Below are 17,641 nucleotides of genomic sequence, written 5' to 3'. Positions count from 1 at the left end.
CAACAGTAATTAAGGTAAGAGGAGCCAACTTGGCCTAGGTATCAGCGAGCTATGTTGTGTTGCTATATTGTGAATAGGAACCAGTGTGTTGGAGAGACCCCCCTCCAGGCCCCATTAGACTCCATTGTAGTCTCTAATGGGACCTGGAGGAAATTCTTTCTAACACACTCTCTAAAGGACACTGATATAGCCTCTGCTAGAAAGACCCCCTTCCATGGCCCATTAGCCCTCAATTGTAGTCTCTACTGGGGCCTCGAAGGGATTTTTGCACTTTTGTTCCTTGTGTCTAAAGATTGTGTAGGGTGTGGCTGGAGGCGGTGCATGGAGGCGGGACATGGGTGGCGCTTGCTGCGAAGTATGGGTGGGGCCTGTAAGGGGGCCCTTGATTTATTTTGCCCGGGGGCCCTGAGGGTTCTCAGTCCGCCCCTGCACGCAGTTGATGCAATGGACAGTTGTAGAAACCCATTCAGCTCAATGCAGTTTCAGTTGATTTGATAGTAAATAAATTAAACCTTTCGATAATTGTACCAGCCTTTTATTATTAACATGTGTGTTTTTATTTGTAAATCATGGATTACATTAATTTAAGTATTTTTTTAATGTATTTCACTTTACAGATAACAGAGTAGGGTACCTAGTAATGTGACATGTACATCAAGTCGAAAAACTACATGTGGGTAGAATTCAGTGTATATTTGATTTTTTTGTTTCAGTATATAGTGGAATGATAGGTCAAACTTTTAGATTTAGAATACTGCCCATCTTCAACGTTTAATAAAGATAAGTCTAATGTACCAAACCCATGTATTCCAAAGCATTATTCAGTTTATTTTCAGTTCACTCCTAAGTCTTTGTTCCGTACTGGTGATAACTAACAGAGAGGGAAGCACCCATTGAATTAAGTGGTTATGGTGCCTGGAGTCTTTGGACATCTTATCCCACATCAGTTTACTCACTGCAGCCCTAGCCAGCAATGATGAAATGGCAGAGGTTATGTAAAGGGCAATACTAGCCTGTCAACGTCAGTTCTGTGCTTTCAGCTAGTCATTTTCCTAATTAATCCCTGGCATGAATTGGTATGGGATAATTGGTCACTGGCTGCAGGCTGCCAGGGACCGAGCACCTCTGCTAAATGGTGAGTAAATTGTTTAGTGGTGATGCAGGACCTGGTGCCCGTGGACTCCAGGCACCAGAATCAGTGTTCCTTCAAGGGATATCAGTCTGCAACTTTACTGAATGGGGTGTCACATGATCAGTCTTACTCTCATCTGATTTAGGCCTTCAACTTGAGAATGTGGACTTCTGACAATGCTCAGTATTCTAACTCAGCGGTTCCCAAAGTGTGGGTTGCGACCCACTGGTGGGTCGCAGGGCGATTCCCAGTGGGTCGCGCTGACCCACACATCCAGGGCCGCTGGGGAGTCAGGCAGACTGACATCAGGAGGGAGCCCAGCGGCTTGCCCTGTATGCCGCCGGGCTCCCTCCAATCAGTCTGCCCAGCAGCTCCGGTCTGCAGCTCCGCCGGGTGCAGAGCTGCAGACCGTGTGATAGAAGTCTCGTGAGAACCCAGAGCGTTACCATGGCAACACTCTGGGAGCTCGCAAGACTTTTATTACACTGTCTGCAGCTCTGCACCTGGCGGAGCTGCAGACCGGAGACCCACCGGACCACCAGGGAGACACTGGACCCCCAGGGAATTAAATGAAGGTAGGACACAGCCCTCAGACATCCACCTCCCCCCCATGTAACCCCTTCACCCCCTGCCCTCCCCCATGTAACCACTTCACTCCTTGCCCTCCCCCAATGTAACCCCTTCACTCCCTGCCCTCCCCCCAATGTAACCCCTTCACTCCCTGCCCTCCCCCATGTAACCCCTTCACCCCCTGCCCTCTTCCCCATGTAACCCCTTTACCCCCTGCCCTCCCCCTATGTATTCCCTTAACCCCCTGCCCTCCCATGTAACCCCTTCACCCCCTGCCCTCCCCATGTAACCCCTTAGCCCCCTGCCCTCCTCATGTAACCCCTTCACCGCCTGCCCTCCTCCCATGTAACCCCTTCACCCCCTGCCCTCCTCCCCATGTAACCCCTTCACCCCCTGCCCTCCCCATGTAACCCCTTCACCCCCTGCCCTCCCCATGTAACCCCTTCACTCCCTGCCCTCCCCCCAATGTAACCCCTTCACCCCCTGCCCTCCCCCCCCATGTAACCCATTCACTCCATGCCCTCCCCCGCATGTAACCCATTCACTCCCTGCCCTCCTCCCCAATGTAACCCCTTCACTCCCTGCCCTCCCCCATGTAACCCCGTCACCCCCTGCCCTCCCCCCCATGTAACCCCTTCACTCCCTGCCCTCCCCCATGTAACCCCTTCACCCCCTGCCCTTCCCCTCATGTAACCCCTTCACTCCCTGCCCTCCCCCAATGTAACCCCTTCACTCCCTGCCCTCCCCCAATGTAGCCCCTTCGCTCCCTGCTGTCCCCCCAATGTAACCCCTTCACTCCCTGCCCTCCCCCCAATGTAACCCCTTCACTCCCTGCCCTCCCCCAATGTAGCCCCTTCGCTCCCTGCTGTCCCCCCAAATTAATCCCTTCACTCCCTGCCCTCCCCCAATGTAACCCCTTCACTCCCTGCCCTCCCCCCAATGTAACACCTTCACTCCCTGCCCTCCCCCCAATGTAACCCCTTCACTCCCTGCCCCCTCCCCCCAATGTAACCCTTTCACTCCTTGCCCTCCCCATGTCACCCCTTCACTCCCTGCCCTCCCCATGTCACCACTTCACTGCCTTCCCCCCTCCCCACAAACTGTAACCCCTTCACTCCCTGCCCTCCCCCAAATGTAACCCCTTCACACCCTGCCCCGCCCCCCCAATGTAACCCTTTCACTCCCTGCCCTCCCCCATGTCACTCCCTGCCCTCCCCATGTCACCCCTTCACTCCCTGCCCCCTTCACTCCCTGCCCTCCCCATGTCACCCCTTCACTCCCTGCCCTCCCCCATGTATCCCCTTCACTCCCTGCCCTCCCCATGTATCATCTTCACTCCCTGCCCTCCCCCCAATGTAACCTCTTCACTCCATGATTACCATGATGTGCCAAGTTTATGCACCTAAAGCTTATTGCCATGCTGTGCCAAGTTTATGTATTTAAAGCTGCCATGATGTTCCAATTTTATGCCTCTAAAACTGATTGCCACAATGTTCTGAATTTATGCCTCTAAAGCTGGTTGCCATGGTGTGCCAATTGTAAGCCTCTAAAACTGCCATGGTGTGCCAATTGTATGCACCTAAAGTTGCCATGATGTGCCAAGTTTATACATCTAAAACTGATTGCCATGGTATGCCAATTGTATGCATCTAGAGCGAATTGCTGTAGTGTGCCAATTGTATGCATCTAAAGCGGATTGCTATAGTGTACCAAATGTATGCCTCTAAAGCGGTTTGCCATGGTGTGCCAGTTTTATGCCTCTAAAAGTAATTGTCATGGTGTGCCAATTGTGTGCATCTAAAGCGGATTGCTATGGTGTGCCAATTGTATGCGTCTAAAGCTGATTGCCATGGTGTTTTTTAAAATATGCATTAAAAGCAAGTGGGTCTCGAAAAATTACCGTTTTGAAAAGTGGGTCTCGGCCCATAAAAGTTTGGGAAGCCCTGTTCTAACTGATTCAACACAAAAGAGCTCTCTTAGTCAAAATAGTATTTTAACCTTCTCCTCATTCTGTGGAAAACAAGGAATAAAACAGGGTTCTCAAACTCTATCCCCATCGCACCCCACCTGATAGCCTACAACTTCCAGACATCCGTATATGGCCAGAGGATCATAGATTTTGTAGTTCTGGGGCTAGAAAATGGGCAGCAGTAAAAAGGAGTCCCAAAGCTATGAAGTGGCTTGATTGCTCACAAAACAAAGCAGTGGAAAAATAGGATAAGTGTTTTCTTTACTAGATTAGCTGGTAGAGATGTCCCGAACAGTTCGCCGGGAACTATTCGCCGGCGAACATAGCTTGTTCGCGTTCGCCACAGCGGGCGAACATATGCGATGTTCGGTCCGCCCCCTATTCGTCATCATTGAGTAAACTTTCACCCTGTACCTCACAGTCAGAAGACACATTCCAGCCAATCAGCAGCAGACCCTCCCTCCCAGACCCTCCTGAACAGCATCCATTTTAGATTAATTCGGAAGCTGCATTCTTAGTGAGAGGAGGGACAGTGTAGCTGCTGCTGATTTAATAGGAAAATCGATAGCTAGGCTAGTGTATTCAGTGTCCACTACAGTCCTGAAGGACTCATCTGATCTCTGCTGTAAGGACAGCACTAGTGATGTACAGAACGGTTCGCTGGCGAATAGTTCCCGGCGAACATAACGTGTTCGCGTTCGCCATGGCAGGCGAACATATGTGCGGTTCGATCCACCCCCTATTCGTCATCATTGAGTAAGTTTTGACCCTGTGCCTAACAATCAGCAGCAGACCCTCCCTTCCAGACCCTCCCACCTGCTGTACAGCATCCATTTTAGATTCATTCTGAAGCTGCATTCTTAGATAGAGGAGGGAAAGTGTAGCTGCTGCTCATTTGATAGGGAAATGGATAGCTAGGCTAGTGTATTCAGTGTCCACTACAGTCCTGAAGGACTCATCTGATCTCTGCTGTAAGGACAGCACCCGAAAAAGCCCTTTTTAGGGCTAGAACATCAGTCTGCTTTTTTTTCCTGTGTAATCTAATTGCAGTTGCCTGCCTGCCAGTTTCTGTGTCAGGCTCACAGTGGATACTGTGCCCACTTGCCCAGTGCCACCACTCATATCTGGTGTCACAATAGCTTGCATTTAAAAACAAAAAAACTGTTTTCACTGTAATAGATTGAATAGCAGTTAGTTGTCTGCAAACGTCTGTGTGTCAGGCCTACAGCGTGAACTCTGCCAACCTCTGACAGTGCACAGTGCCACTCATATCTGGTGTCACAATAGCGTGCACTTAAAAACAAAAAAATGTTTTCACTGTTATAGATTGAATAGCAGTTAGTTGTCTTCAAGCGGGTGTGTCAGGCCTACAGCGTCTACTCTGCCAACCTCTGCCAGTGCACAGTGCCACTCATATCTAGTGTCACAAGAGCGTGCATTTAAAAACAAAAAAAGTTTTTGACTGTAATCTAATAGCAGTCAGTGTCCTTCAAGCAGGTGTCAGGACTACAGCGTGTACTCTGCCAACCTCTGACAGTGCACAGTGCCACTCATATCTGGTGTCACAATAGCATGCATTTAAAAGCCCAAAACCTTTTTTCACTGTTATAGATTGAATAGCAGCTAGTTGTCTTCAAGCGGGTGTGTCAGGCCTACAGCGAGTACTCTGCCAACCTCTGCCAGTGCACAGTGCCACTCATATCTGGTGTCACAATAGCGTGCATTTAAAAACAAAAAAAAGTTTTTGACTGTAATCTAATAGCAGTCAGTGTCCTTCAAGCGGGTGTCAGGCCTACAGCGTGTACTCTGCCAACCTCTGCCAGTGCACAGTGCCACTCATATCTGGTGTCACAATAGCGTGCATTTAAAAACAAAAAAAGTTTTTGACTGTAATATAATAGCAGTCAGTGTCCTTCATAAGTGTGTGTCAGGCCTACAGCGTGTACTCTGCCAACCTCTGCCAGTGCACAGTGCCACTCATATCTGGTGTCACACTAGCGTGCATTTAAAAACAAAAAAAGTTTTTGACTGTAATCTAATAGCAGTCAGTGTCCTTCAAGTGGGTGTCAGGCCTACAGCGTGTACTCTGTCAACCTCTGCCAGTGCACAGTGCCACTCATATCTGGTGTCACAATAGCTTGCATTTAAAAACAAAAAACGTTTTTGACTGTAATATAATAACAGTCAGTGTCCTTCATAAGTGTGTGTCAGGCCTACAGCGTGTACTCTGCCAACCTCTGCCAGTGCACAGTGCCACTCATATCTGCTGTCACAATAGCGTGCATTTAAAAACAAAAAAACTTTTTGACTGTAATCTAATAGCAGTCAGAGTCCTTCAAGCGGGTGTCAGGCCTACAGCGTGTACTCTGTCAACCTCTGCCAGTGCACAGTGCCACTCATATCTGGTGTCACAATAGCGTGCATTTAAAAACAAAACAAAAAATGTCACTGTTATAGATTGAATAGCAGTTAGTTGTCTTCAAGCGTGTGTGTCAGGCCTACAGCGTCTACTCTGCCAACCTCTTCCAGTGCACAGTGCCACTCATATCTGGTGTCACAATAGCGTGTATTTAAAAAAAAAAATTTTCACTGTAATAGATTGAATAGCAGTTAGTTGTCTGCAAGCGTCTGTGTGTCAGGCCAACAGCGTGTACTCTGCCAACCTCTGACAGTGCACAGTGCTACTCATATCTGGTGTCACAATAGAGTGCACTTAAAAACAAAAAAAAAATTTTCACTGTTATAGATTGAATAGCAGTTAGTTGTCTTCAAGTGGGTGTGTCAGGCCTACAGCGTCTACTCTGCCAACCTCTGCCAGTGCACAATGCCACTCATATCTGGTGTCACAATAGCGTGCATTTAAAAACAAAAACATTTTGATTGTAATCTAATAGGAATCAGTGTCCTTCAAGCCGGTGTCAGGCCTACAGCGTGTACTCTGCCAACCTCTGCCAGTGCACAGTGCCACTCATATATGGTGTCACAATAGCGTGCATTTAAAAACAAAAAAAGTTTTTGACTGTAATATAATAGCAGTCAGTGTCCTTCATAAGTGTGTGTCAGGCCTACAGCGTGTACTCTGCCAACCTCTGCCAGTGCACAGTGCCACTCATATCTGGTGTCACACTAGTGTGCATTTAAAAACAAAAAAGTTTTTGACTGTAATCTAATAGCAGTCAGTGTCCTTCAAGTGGGTGTCAGGCCTACAGCGTGTACTCTGTCAACCTCTGCCAGTGCACAGTGCCACTCATATCTGGTGTCACAATAGCTTGCATTTAAAAACAAAAAACTTTTTGACTGTAATATAATAACAGTCAGTGTCCTTCATAAGTGTGTGTCAGGCCTACAGCATGTACTCTGTCAACCTCTGCCAGTGCACAGTGCCACTCATATCTGCTGTCACAATAGCGTGCATTTAAAAACAAAAAAACTGTTTTGACTGTAATCTAATAGCAGTCAGAGTCCTTCAAGCGGGTGTCAGGCCTACAGCGTGTACTCTGTCAACCTCTGCCAGTGCACAGTGCCACTCATATCTGGTGTCACAATAGCGTGCATTTAAAAACAAAACAAAAAAATTCACTGTTATAGATTGAATAGCAGTTAGTTATCTTCAAGCGTGTGTGTCAGGCCTACAGCGTCTACTCTGCCAACCTCTTCCAGTGCACAGTGCCACTCATATCTGGTGTCACAATAGCGTGCATTTAAAAAAAAAAAATTTCACTGTAATAGATTGAATAGCAGTTAGTTGTCTGCAAGCGTCTGTGTGTCAGGCCAACAGCGTGTACTCTGCCAACCTCTTCCAGTGCACAGTGCCACTCATATCTGGTGTCACAATAGCGTGTATTTAAAAAAAAATTTTTTCACTGTAATAGATTGAATAGCAGTTAGTTGTCTGCAAGCGTCTGTGTGTCAGGCCTACAGTGTGTACTCTGCCAACCTCTGCCAGTGCACAGTGCCACTCATATCTGGTGTCACACTAGCGTGCATTTAAAAACAAAAAAAGTTTTTGACTGTAATCTAATAGCAGTCAGTGTCCTTCAAGTGGGTGTCAGGCCTACAGCGTGTACTCTGTCAACCTCTGCCAGTGCACAGTGCCACTCATATCTGGTGTCACAATAGCTTGCATGTAAAAACAAAAAACGTTTTTGACTGTAATATAATAACAGTCAGTGTCCTTCATAAGTGTGTGTCAGGCCTACAGCGTGTACTCTGCCAACCTCTGCCAGTGCACAGTGCCACTCATATCTGCTGTCACAATAGCGTGCATTTAAAAACAAAAAAACTTTTTTGACTGTAATATAATAACAGTCAGTGTCCTTCATAAGTGTGTGTCAGGCCTACAGCGTGTACTCTGCCAACCTCTGCCAGTGCACAGTGCCACTCATATCTGCTGTCACAATAGCGTGCATTTAAAAACAAAACAAAAAATTTCCCTGTTATAGATTGAATAGCAGTTAGTTGTCTTCAAGCGTGTGTGTCAGGCCTACAGCGTCTACTCTGCCAACCTCTTCCAGTGCACAGTGCCACTCATATCTGGTGTCACAATAGCGTGCATTTAAAAAAAAAAATTTTTCACTGTAATAGATTGAATAGCAGTTAGTTGTCTGCAAGCGTCTGTGTGTCAGGCCAACAGCGTGTACTCTGCCAACCTCTGACAGTGCACAGTGCCACTCATATCTGGTGTCACAATAGAGGGCACTTAAAAACAAAAAAAATTTTTTCACTGTTATAGATTGAATAGTAGTTAGTTGTCTTCAAGCGGGTGTGTCAGGCCTACAGCGTCTACTCTGCCAACCTCTGCCAGTGCACAATGCCACTCATATCTGGTGTCACAATAGCGTGCATTTAAAAACAAAAAATGTTTTGATTGTAATCTAATAGCAGTCAGTGTCCTTTAAGCGGGTGTCAGGACTACAGCGTGTACTCTGCCAACCTCTGCCAGTGCACAGTGCCACTCATATCTGGTGTCACAATAGCTTGCATTTAAAAACAAAAAAACGTTTTTGACTGTAATCTAATATCAGTCAGTGTCCTTCAAGTGGGTGTCAGGCCTACAGCGTGTACTCTGCCAACCTCTGCCAGTGCACAGTGCCACTCATATCTGGTGTCACAATAGCTTGCATTTAAAAACAAAAAAAGTTTTTGACTGTAATATAATAACAGTCAGTGTCCTTCATAAGTGTGTGTCAGGCCTACAGCGTGTACTCTGCCAACCTCTGCCAGTGCACAGTGCCACTCATATATGGTGTCACATTAGCTTGCATTTAAAAACAAAAAACTTTTTTGACTGTAATCTAATATCAGTCCGTGTCCTTCAAGCGAGTGTCAGGCCTACAGCGTGTACTCTGCGAACCTCTGCCAGTGCACTGTGCCACTCATATCTGGTGTCACAATAGCTTGCATTTAAAAACAAAAAAGTTTTTGACTGTAATCTAATATCAGTCAGTGTCCTTCAAGCGGGTGTCAGGCCTACAGCGTGTACTCTGCCAACCTCTGCCAGTGCACAGTGCCACTCATATCTGCTATCACAATAGCGTGCATTTAAAAACAAAAAAAGTTTTTGACTGTAATATAATAGCAGTCAGTGTCCTTCATAAGTGTGTGTCAGGCCTACAGCGTGTACTCTGTCAACCTCTGCCAGTGCACAGTGCCACTCATATCTGGTGTCACAATAGCGTGCATATAAAAACAAAAAAATAGTTTTCACTGTAATAGATTGAATAGCAGTTAGTTGTCTGCAAGCGTCTGTGTGTCAGGCCAACAGCGTGTACTCTGCCAACCTCTGCCACTGCACAGTGCCACTCATATCTGGTCTCACAGTAGCTTGCACGCATAGTACCACTAATCAAAAAAATAAATGACAGGCAGAGGCAGGCCACCCCCGCAGGGGCCGTCGTGGTTGTGGTGCTGTGATTCCCTTTGGCCCTAGAATAATGCCCAGTTTTCAGAGGCCACGTACCCTGAACTTGAAAAGTTCTGAGGACATAGTTGACTGGCTAACACAGGACACCCAATCTTCTACAGCTTCTGTTCGGAACCTTGATGCACCATCCTCCTCCAGCTTAGCTTCGGGCACCTCTCAAGATACCACTCACCAGCCTGCCGCCACCACCAACACTAGCACCACAGCCGCTTCACTTTATCTGTCAGAGGAGTTATTTACACGTCCGTTTGAAGAAATGAGTGATGCACAACCATTATTGCCAGAGGATGTAGATAACAGGGATATGTCTCTGTTAGGCAGCATTACACACATGGACGCACAGTGTGATGATGATGATGTTGTACCCGCTGCTGCTTCCTTTGCTGAGTTGTCAGATACAAGTGAAGCGGTTGATGATGACGATGCGTCCATGGATGTCACGTGGGTGCCCGCTCGGCAAGAAGAAGAACAGGGCGAAAGTTCAGATGGAGAGACAGAGAGGAGGAGGAGACGACGAGTTGGAAGCAGGGGGAGGTCGTCGCAAGGAGCTAGTGGCACAGTCAGACAGCATGCATCGGCACCCGGGGTCAGCCCGACAGCACGCCAATCAACGTATGCTGTGTCCACCACCAGAATGCCGTCATTGCAGAGCTCAGCAGTGTGGATTTTTTTTGTGTGTCTGCCTCTGACAACAGCTATGCCATTTGCAACCTGTGCCAAAAGAAACTGAGTTGTGGGAAGTCCAACACCCACCTAGGTACAACTGCTTTGCGTAGGCACATGATCGCACATCACAAACGCCTATGGGATCAACACATGAGTATAAGCAGCACACAAACTCAAAGCCGCCATCCTCCGCCTGGTCCAGCATCTTCAGCCACATTAACCACTGCTGTCCTCCTTGCCCCCTCTCAACCATCCGCCACTCCGTCTCTCGCCTTGAGCAGTTCCCGCTCATCTGCCCACAGTCAGGTGTCTGTCAAGGACATGTTTGAGCGTAAGAAGCCAATGTCAGAAAGTCACCCCCTTGCCCGGGATCTGGCAGCTGGCTTGTCTGAACTATTAGCCCACCAGCTTTTACCATACAAGCTGGTGGAGTCTGAGGCGTTCATAAGATTTGTAGCTATTGGGACACTGCAGTAGCAGGTACCCGGACGAAATTTCTTTTCACAAAAGGCAATCCCCAACCTGTACTCGATTGTGCAAAAGGAAGTAATGGCATGTCTGGCACAGTGTTGGGGCAAGGGTCCATCTGACCACTGAGACATGGTCTGCAAAGCATGGTCAGGGCAGGTATATCACCTACACTGCGCATTGGGTAAACCTGCTGACGGCTGCCAAGCATGGAATGCGTGGCTCTGCAGAGGAGTTGGTGACACCGCCACGACTTGCAGGCAGGCCTGCTGCCACCTCCTCTACTCCTCCTACTCCATCCTCTTCCATACCCTCCTCGGCTGAGTCCTCTTCTGCTGCTGCATCTTGCTCCACATCAACGGAACCCCCTCAGCTCCCCAGGTACTATTCCACATCCCGGATATGGCAGTGTCACGCCGTCTTGGGTTTGACTTGCTTGAAAGCAGAGAGTCACACCGGACAAGCACTCCTGTCCGCCCTGAACGCACAGGTGGAAAAGTGGCTGACTCCGCAGCAACTGGAGATCGGCAAAGTGGTTTGTGACAACGGAACAAATTTGTTGGCGGCATTGAAGTTGGGCAAGTTGATACATGTGCCGTGCATGGCACATGTGCATAATCTGATCGTGCAACGCTTTGTGCATAAGTACACAGGCTTACAGGACATCCTAAGGGCAGGAAGGTGTGTGGCCATTTCAGGCATTCCTACACGGCCATGGCGCACTTTGCAGATATCCAGCGGTGAAACAACATGCCAGTGATGCGCTTGATTTGCGACAGCCCGACACGTTGGAATTCAACACTCCTAATGTTCGACCGCCTGCTCCAACAAGAAAAAGCCGTTAATGAATATTTGTATGACCGGGGTGCTAGGACAGCCTCTGAGGAGCTGGGATTTTTTTTGCCACGTTACTGGACGCTCATGCGCAATGCCTGTAGGCTCATGCGTCCTTTTGAGGAGGTGACAAACCTAGTCAGTCGCACCGAAGCGACATCATACCATTTGTTTTCTTCCTGGAGCGTGCCCTGCGAAGAGTGCTGGATCAGGCCATAGATGAGCGTGAAGAGGAAGAGAAAGATTTGTGGTCACCATCACCACCAGAAAAAGCCCTATCAGCATCGCTTGCTGGACCTGCGCTGGAAGAGGATTGTGAGGAAGAGGAGTCAGAGGAGGAATGTGGCTTTGAGGAGGAGGAGGAAGACCAACCACAACAGGCATCCCAGGGTGCTTGTTGTCACCTATCTGGTACCCGTGGTGTTGTACGTGGCTGGGGGGAAGAACATACCTTCAGTGAGATCACTGAGGACGAGGAACGGGACATGAGTAGCTCGGCATCCAACCTTGTGCAAATGGGGTCTTTCATGCTGTCGTGCCTGTTGAGGGACCCTCGTATAAAAAGGCTGAAGGAGAACGACCTGTACTGGGTGTCCACGCTACTAGATCCCCGGTATAAGCAGAAAGTGCCTGAAATGTTACCGAATTACCGCAAGTCGGAAAGGATGCAGCAGTTCCAAAATAAATTAAAAAGTATGCTTTACACAGCGTATAAGGGTGATGTCACAGCACAACGGGAATCTAACAGGGGAAGAGGTGAAAGTAATCCTTCTCCTCCCATAACCACGCCGGCAAGGACAGGACGCTTTACAGACGTGTTGTTGATGGAGGACATGGGGAGCTTTTTTAGTCCTACGCATCACCACAGCCCTTTGGGATCCACCCTCAGAGAACCCCCTTCACTACTGTGTGTGCAGGCTTGACCTGTGGCCTGAGTTATCCCAATTTGCGATGGAACTTCTGTCTTGCCCCGTTTCAAGTGTCCTGTCAGAAAGGACCTTCAGTGCAGCCGGAGGTATTGTCACTGAGAAGAGAAGTCGCCTAGGTCAAAAAAGTCTAGATGACCTCACCTTTATTAAGATGAATGAGGGATGGATCCCGAAGGGACTGATAGTGGGCGATACATTCGACTAAAAAAGGCCTGATGACATGAGCTGTCTTGGGCTAAAAATGGTCCACACGCTGCTGTATTTTAGCTCTGAATGCCGGTTGACTTGCATGACTTATCCGCCACCAACTAGGGTTCAAGCCGCAATGTTTTAGGGCACTTTCTGCCTGGGAAACAAACATAAATTTTTCTGGCTGCTGCTACAGCAGCGGCTGCAACAACACCTAATTTTTCAGGCATGTGTACATGCCTAATTTTTCGGACCTCTGGTGCTGCACTGTGGCTTCAAAAACCAAACCAAAAAAAAGGCACATAACAGGGATTAAACTGATAGGAATAGTACTACTTAACACACCACTCCTATCTGGTGGCACATTAGATTGCACACGCAGTGCCCCAAATTTGAAGTAGGAGGACCGACCAAGCATCTTTTTCCATCTCCCGGTTCCTAAAATCGATGCCATATACACGTCCCCTGATAGGGCGCCAGCTCGTTATTTTCTTGGGCGCCAGCTTGTTATTCTCTTTTTCACTTCACTAGGGACACTTTACTGCACTATGGGCACTTAGACCCACTCTTTGTCTTGCACAGTGTTAGTCCTAGCCAGCATCTGTGATGGGAAATCAGGCAGTCATCTAAACGTTTAGATTGAGCTTTAGCTTAGAACACCCTTGAAGGTGTTTAAGGAGATTAGGGCTAGTTTAGAGGATTCTTCTTAGACCTCTCTGAGGCTTTATAGCCCTTCTACCTATCCAGCATTTCTGGAAACTAGCTGTGGGTGGCTGTGTGTCTGTGATACATTTAACTTATATAACCTTATTGACACTTTTTATGACAGCATCACTCTGGTCTCCATACTCTCTGCCTATACCCATCTATTTAGAGGGAATTTCCTTGCCCATGGCAATATTATATAATAGGTAATAGTATTACCATTATTACACAATTAGCCACTACAGGGGAATGAGTATAGTATCCCTTTGTTATTTATAAATGATACAATAAAGACTTTTGTCCATTACTCAATTTACTTTAACAAAGGGTACTAACCACGGTATTAGGAAGCATTACTCTGCTTTCCCTTTCTCCCTCTATTATACACCTATGCTCACTAGGATTTGTAGGTATCACTTTATTATAGTTGTCTAACCTTTTCCTATGCCAGTTTTAAATCTCCTTCTTGGGAGATTTTTTATTTTTTCAGTTTATTAGCATACCTGGGTACAAGCCCTCGGTGGGGCTGGCACCACCACCTGACCACATTTCCTCGTTTCTTCCACTCATACCACTTTTTCCATCTTTGAAGGGGTTTGGCGAAACAAGGAAATAGTCCTCTACTCGTAACAGGGATTAAACTGATAAGAATAGTACTACTTAACACACCTTATAATAACGCAGAGAGAGGAGTCTGAAGAAGAGGAGTCAGAGGAGGAAGGTGGCTTTGAGGAGGTGGAAGACCAAACACAGCAGGCGTCCCAGGGGGCTTGTTGTCACCTTTCGGGGACCCTTGGTGTTGTACGTGGCTGGGTGGAGGAAGAGACCTTCAATGACATCAGTGACATCAGTGAGGACAAGGAACGGGACATGGCTAGCTTGGTATCCAACCTTGTGCAAATGGGGAGTTTGCGGTTGTGCAAATGGACTGTTTGCGGTTGTTTGCGGTGCGTTAAACGGAGAGTTTGGTCTGTCACTGTGAAGCGGGCGTAACCCTTACACTACCTAATCGATACAACATCATACCTGATGTTTTAAAGCACGTTATTCCAAACAATTTAGGAATGTTAGGTGATTTATGCCCTTTATGGATTAAAACCAGACTCTGTAATTTTCCATGGGAGTTTTGCCATGGATCCCTCTCCGGCATGCCACAGTCCAGGTGTTAATCCTACAGACCATGCCATCCTGAACAGCCCAGTTCAATGGCACCCCACCTGAGTGGCACCCAACCTAATGAGTTACACCCAGGGTGGATTGTTCCCCCATTAGTACGCCACTGGTGGTAGGAGTTTATTCAAACTACAGATCAATATTCTAAAGATGTAAAGGATTCTGCTTTAACGTTTGGCACATGCCTCTTTCCATAATGTGCATTATGGGAAAATAATGCAAATTCAATGTCCTACATAAGTGTGTTATTTATTTTATAACAATTTCATGAATATTAAGATATTTAATATTAAACAAAATGGCAAATAGGGCATAAATTACAAGAAAAAGTAAAAATAACCAGATGATTAGATAGATATATGATTAGATAGATATTTGCTGCTTGAGAGAGACATGCAGGAAGAGGCACTTTAAAAGCCAGGATACGATCATGAATGCGTTCCAAAGATTTGGAGAAGTAGTGTACATAGCTTGATCATTTATCACTATAGAAACACATGCTTACATTAAATAGAGAATGAGGCAACTTTAAACATTCTATGCATGTTACAGTGTTCATTACAACATTTACTACACATAGCTTCTAGAAATAGCTATTAAATACATTCTTAAACATACAGATATATAGACTTCTCAGTGTATTTCACAAACAGATCTTAAAAGACATGATACACAAACAATGTAAATCGGAGTCCTCTCTAAACTAAAGATTCACAGGGAGGAAGGGGGATAAGGGCTAAGCCTGGAGTAGTGGTTGCACCAAAAACTGGATTCCAACTGCTTTGGCAATAAAAAAAAAAACTAAATTTAAAGAATACTGTTAGAGCTAAAATAATCTTGGGACTCACTGTCTAGAAAATCTAACAATAAAGACAGTTTAGAGACTGATAAAAAGTAATGTTTCCCATAGACAGACAGATTTGTCAGAAAATAAGGACATACACTGACCTTTATTCTGCTCTGAGGTTCACCAGCAGTCTGTGTACTTGCTTGCTATTACTAATACTTTTTAACCTCATTCTAGTCTGAAGGCGCCCTGTAAAATCTCTCTGCACATCCTGTCACAGTGATGAGGTGTGTGTGGTAATCCAGTTGTTGAGCCAAGAGCTGTGACTTTGTATCTACTTGTCTGACTCTCCATTTAAATAGGATTCAACTAGCCACGCCTCCCAAACGTTGAGAATCTTTTTTTTTTGTCCTCACTCAGAACAGCAACTACTGTAGTCTGAGAGGCATGAGGAGCAAGAACTAGATCTCTTTAAAATAAGGTCAGTGTCTTTTGATTTCATTCTCTTTGCTGCAGGTACAAAATATTAGAATCTAATGAATGAAACCTTTTTTTTTTTGTCATACAGAAAGCTGATGCATGTTTGCTCACACTGTTCTGTGTGTACTTTTAAAATATCGTTTCAATAATCAATGTTGTAATATCTGCAATATTTTGTTTGTCACATAGGTGGCCAAAAATGAACTTTGCCTCCTGGGAGTTGCGGTTTTGCCACACATAATGATTGCATTTTTGGCCACTCTAGATCACATCTCATATTTTTTCAGATGCAGGTTACATTTTGCAGCAGACAACGTCTCTGATTGTTTTTTTTCTGAAAGCTTTTTGGCAAGAACAAACAAAAAAAAAACCTTTCAATAGCCTCTTGTGATCCATTTAATGGAGTCTTTGTATTCACTTTATTTCAAGTTATGTTATACCTGAATACTTCTTGAAGTATACTTAGCCATTTGCAAACTGAAATATAATGACATAAAATGTAAGACTGTGATTTCCTAAAATAAATAGTGTGTATATAAATACACTTGTGCACCTGATTGTTTTTTTTTGGTTGTTAAAAAGTAATACATAAAAAGTTATCTTTCTTACTCCAGTCTATATTCTTAATAGTATTGACACAATTTATTCTTCAAAGTTATAAGCAAATAAGAAAAATGCTTTAGTTATCTTGAATCAAATGATATGTACTTACAGTGTGACTTTGAATCTGTTGATTAATATCATAGATTACTTGAACAGTGATTTAATAAAGAATTTGCTTAATTTAACCCCTTAAGGACGGAGGCAAATATTTGCTTTAATATGGGAAATAGATGCCACAATGAGTGGATAAAAAAAAAATAATGCACAACTTAATTTGTATAAAACTTTCAAATATATCTATAACAATGCCTTGTTTGTTACACAGCAATTTGTACAATCTGTTGTACAGTAAAAAAACTAAAATAAAGGGAAAAAAAAACTACATAGTCATATAACGTATTACTTGCTATACTTATATTGTTACACCTTCCTCTCCTAAGAAGATTAAATAATATAAAGCAACATGCAATGACACAATAACACATATAGCATTTGTTTCCTACAAATATATATATATATATATATATATATATATATATATATATATATAATGTCCTGCACTATAAATCTGTTCAATCATAATTTACCTTTTTAATATTTTAATATTAGGTGCACCCACACCTATTATATATAATTTTGTTCATATAATTCATGTATGAAACAATTCAATATGAATAAAATCTAAAAACAATATGATAAATGTAATTTTTTTTTATGAAATGTGATGCTTCCCTGCATAAGGCATCTTGTAATATTGCTGTGTGGTCACCATCCTCACAGACTGCATGCAGAACAGGTGTCATAGTAGCTCTGACTCACCGATTACTAGCGAGCATTTATCTTTACTAGCCTTGTATTTTTTTCCCAGAAACGTCTTTCTGCACTTTTTTCAGGCTGTCTTAAATGGCTAGATGCAGGTCTGCCATCAGAAATTTTGGGGCACCTTACACAGCACACGGTCTGGGGCCTGCACCCATGTCTGCAAACAAGGATACACTATGTGTGTTAGAGTGGATATTGTGTGTATAAAGTGGATGCAGAGTGTGCGTGAGTTGATTGTAACGGAACTCTTGTATCCAGACTTGATACCACCTCTAGGCAGGGGCGTACCTGGAGCATTTGGCACCCGGGGCAGATCCTATATTTGGCACCCCTCCTCTCCCCTTCCCTTAAAAATTAAAAAAAAACAAAAAAAAAACACTGCCATTTTTTT

The 17,641-nt window shown here is 45.2% G+C and overlaps 2 protein-coding genes across 2 annotated transcripts in view; one reads left to right on the top strand and one right to left on the bottom strand.

Annotated features, from left to right (window-relative positions):
* The window catches only part of DUOXA1 (dual oxidase maturation factor 1), a 64,911-nt gene extending 49,254 nt beyond the window's left edge, over window positions 1-15,657 (bottom strand). The window contains exon 1 of the mRNA XM_063445718.1: window positions 15,507-15,657. The gene's annotated coding sequence lies outside the window, so the exon portion shown is untranslated. The remainder of the gene's footprint in view (window positions 1-15,506) is intronic.
* Window positions 15,658-15,782: 125 nt separating this feature from the next.
* The window catches only part of LOC134603309 (dual oxidase 1-like), a 208,723-nt gene continuing 206,864 nt past the window's right edge, over window positions 15,783-17,641 (top strand). The window contains exon 1 of the mRNA XM_063449164.1: window positions 15,783-15,826. The gene's annotated coding sequence lies outside the window, so the exon portion shown is untranslated. The remainder of the gene's footprint in view (window positions 15,827-17,641) is intronic.

Source organism: Pelobates fuscus, chromosome 3 (genome assembly GCF_036172605.1).
Source record: "Pelobates fuscus isolate aPelFus1 chromosome 3, aPelFus1.pri, whole genome shotgun sequence".
Taxonomy (NCBI): domain Eukaryota; kingdom Metazoa; phylum Chordata; class Amphibia; order Anura; family Pelobatidae; genus Pelobates; species Pelobates fuscus.
Note: the sequence above shows the minus strand (reverse complement) of the source record. Positions and strands in the feature narration are given on the sequence as shown.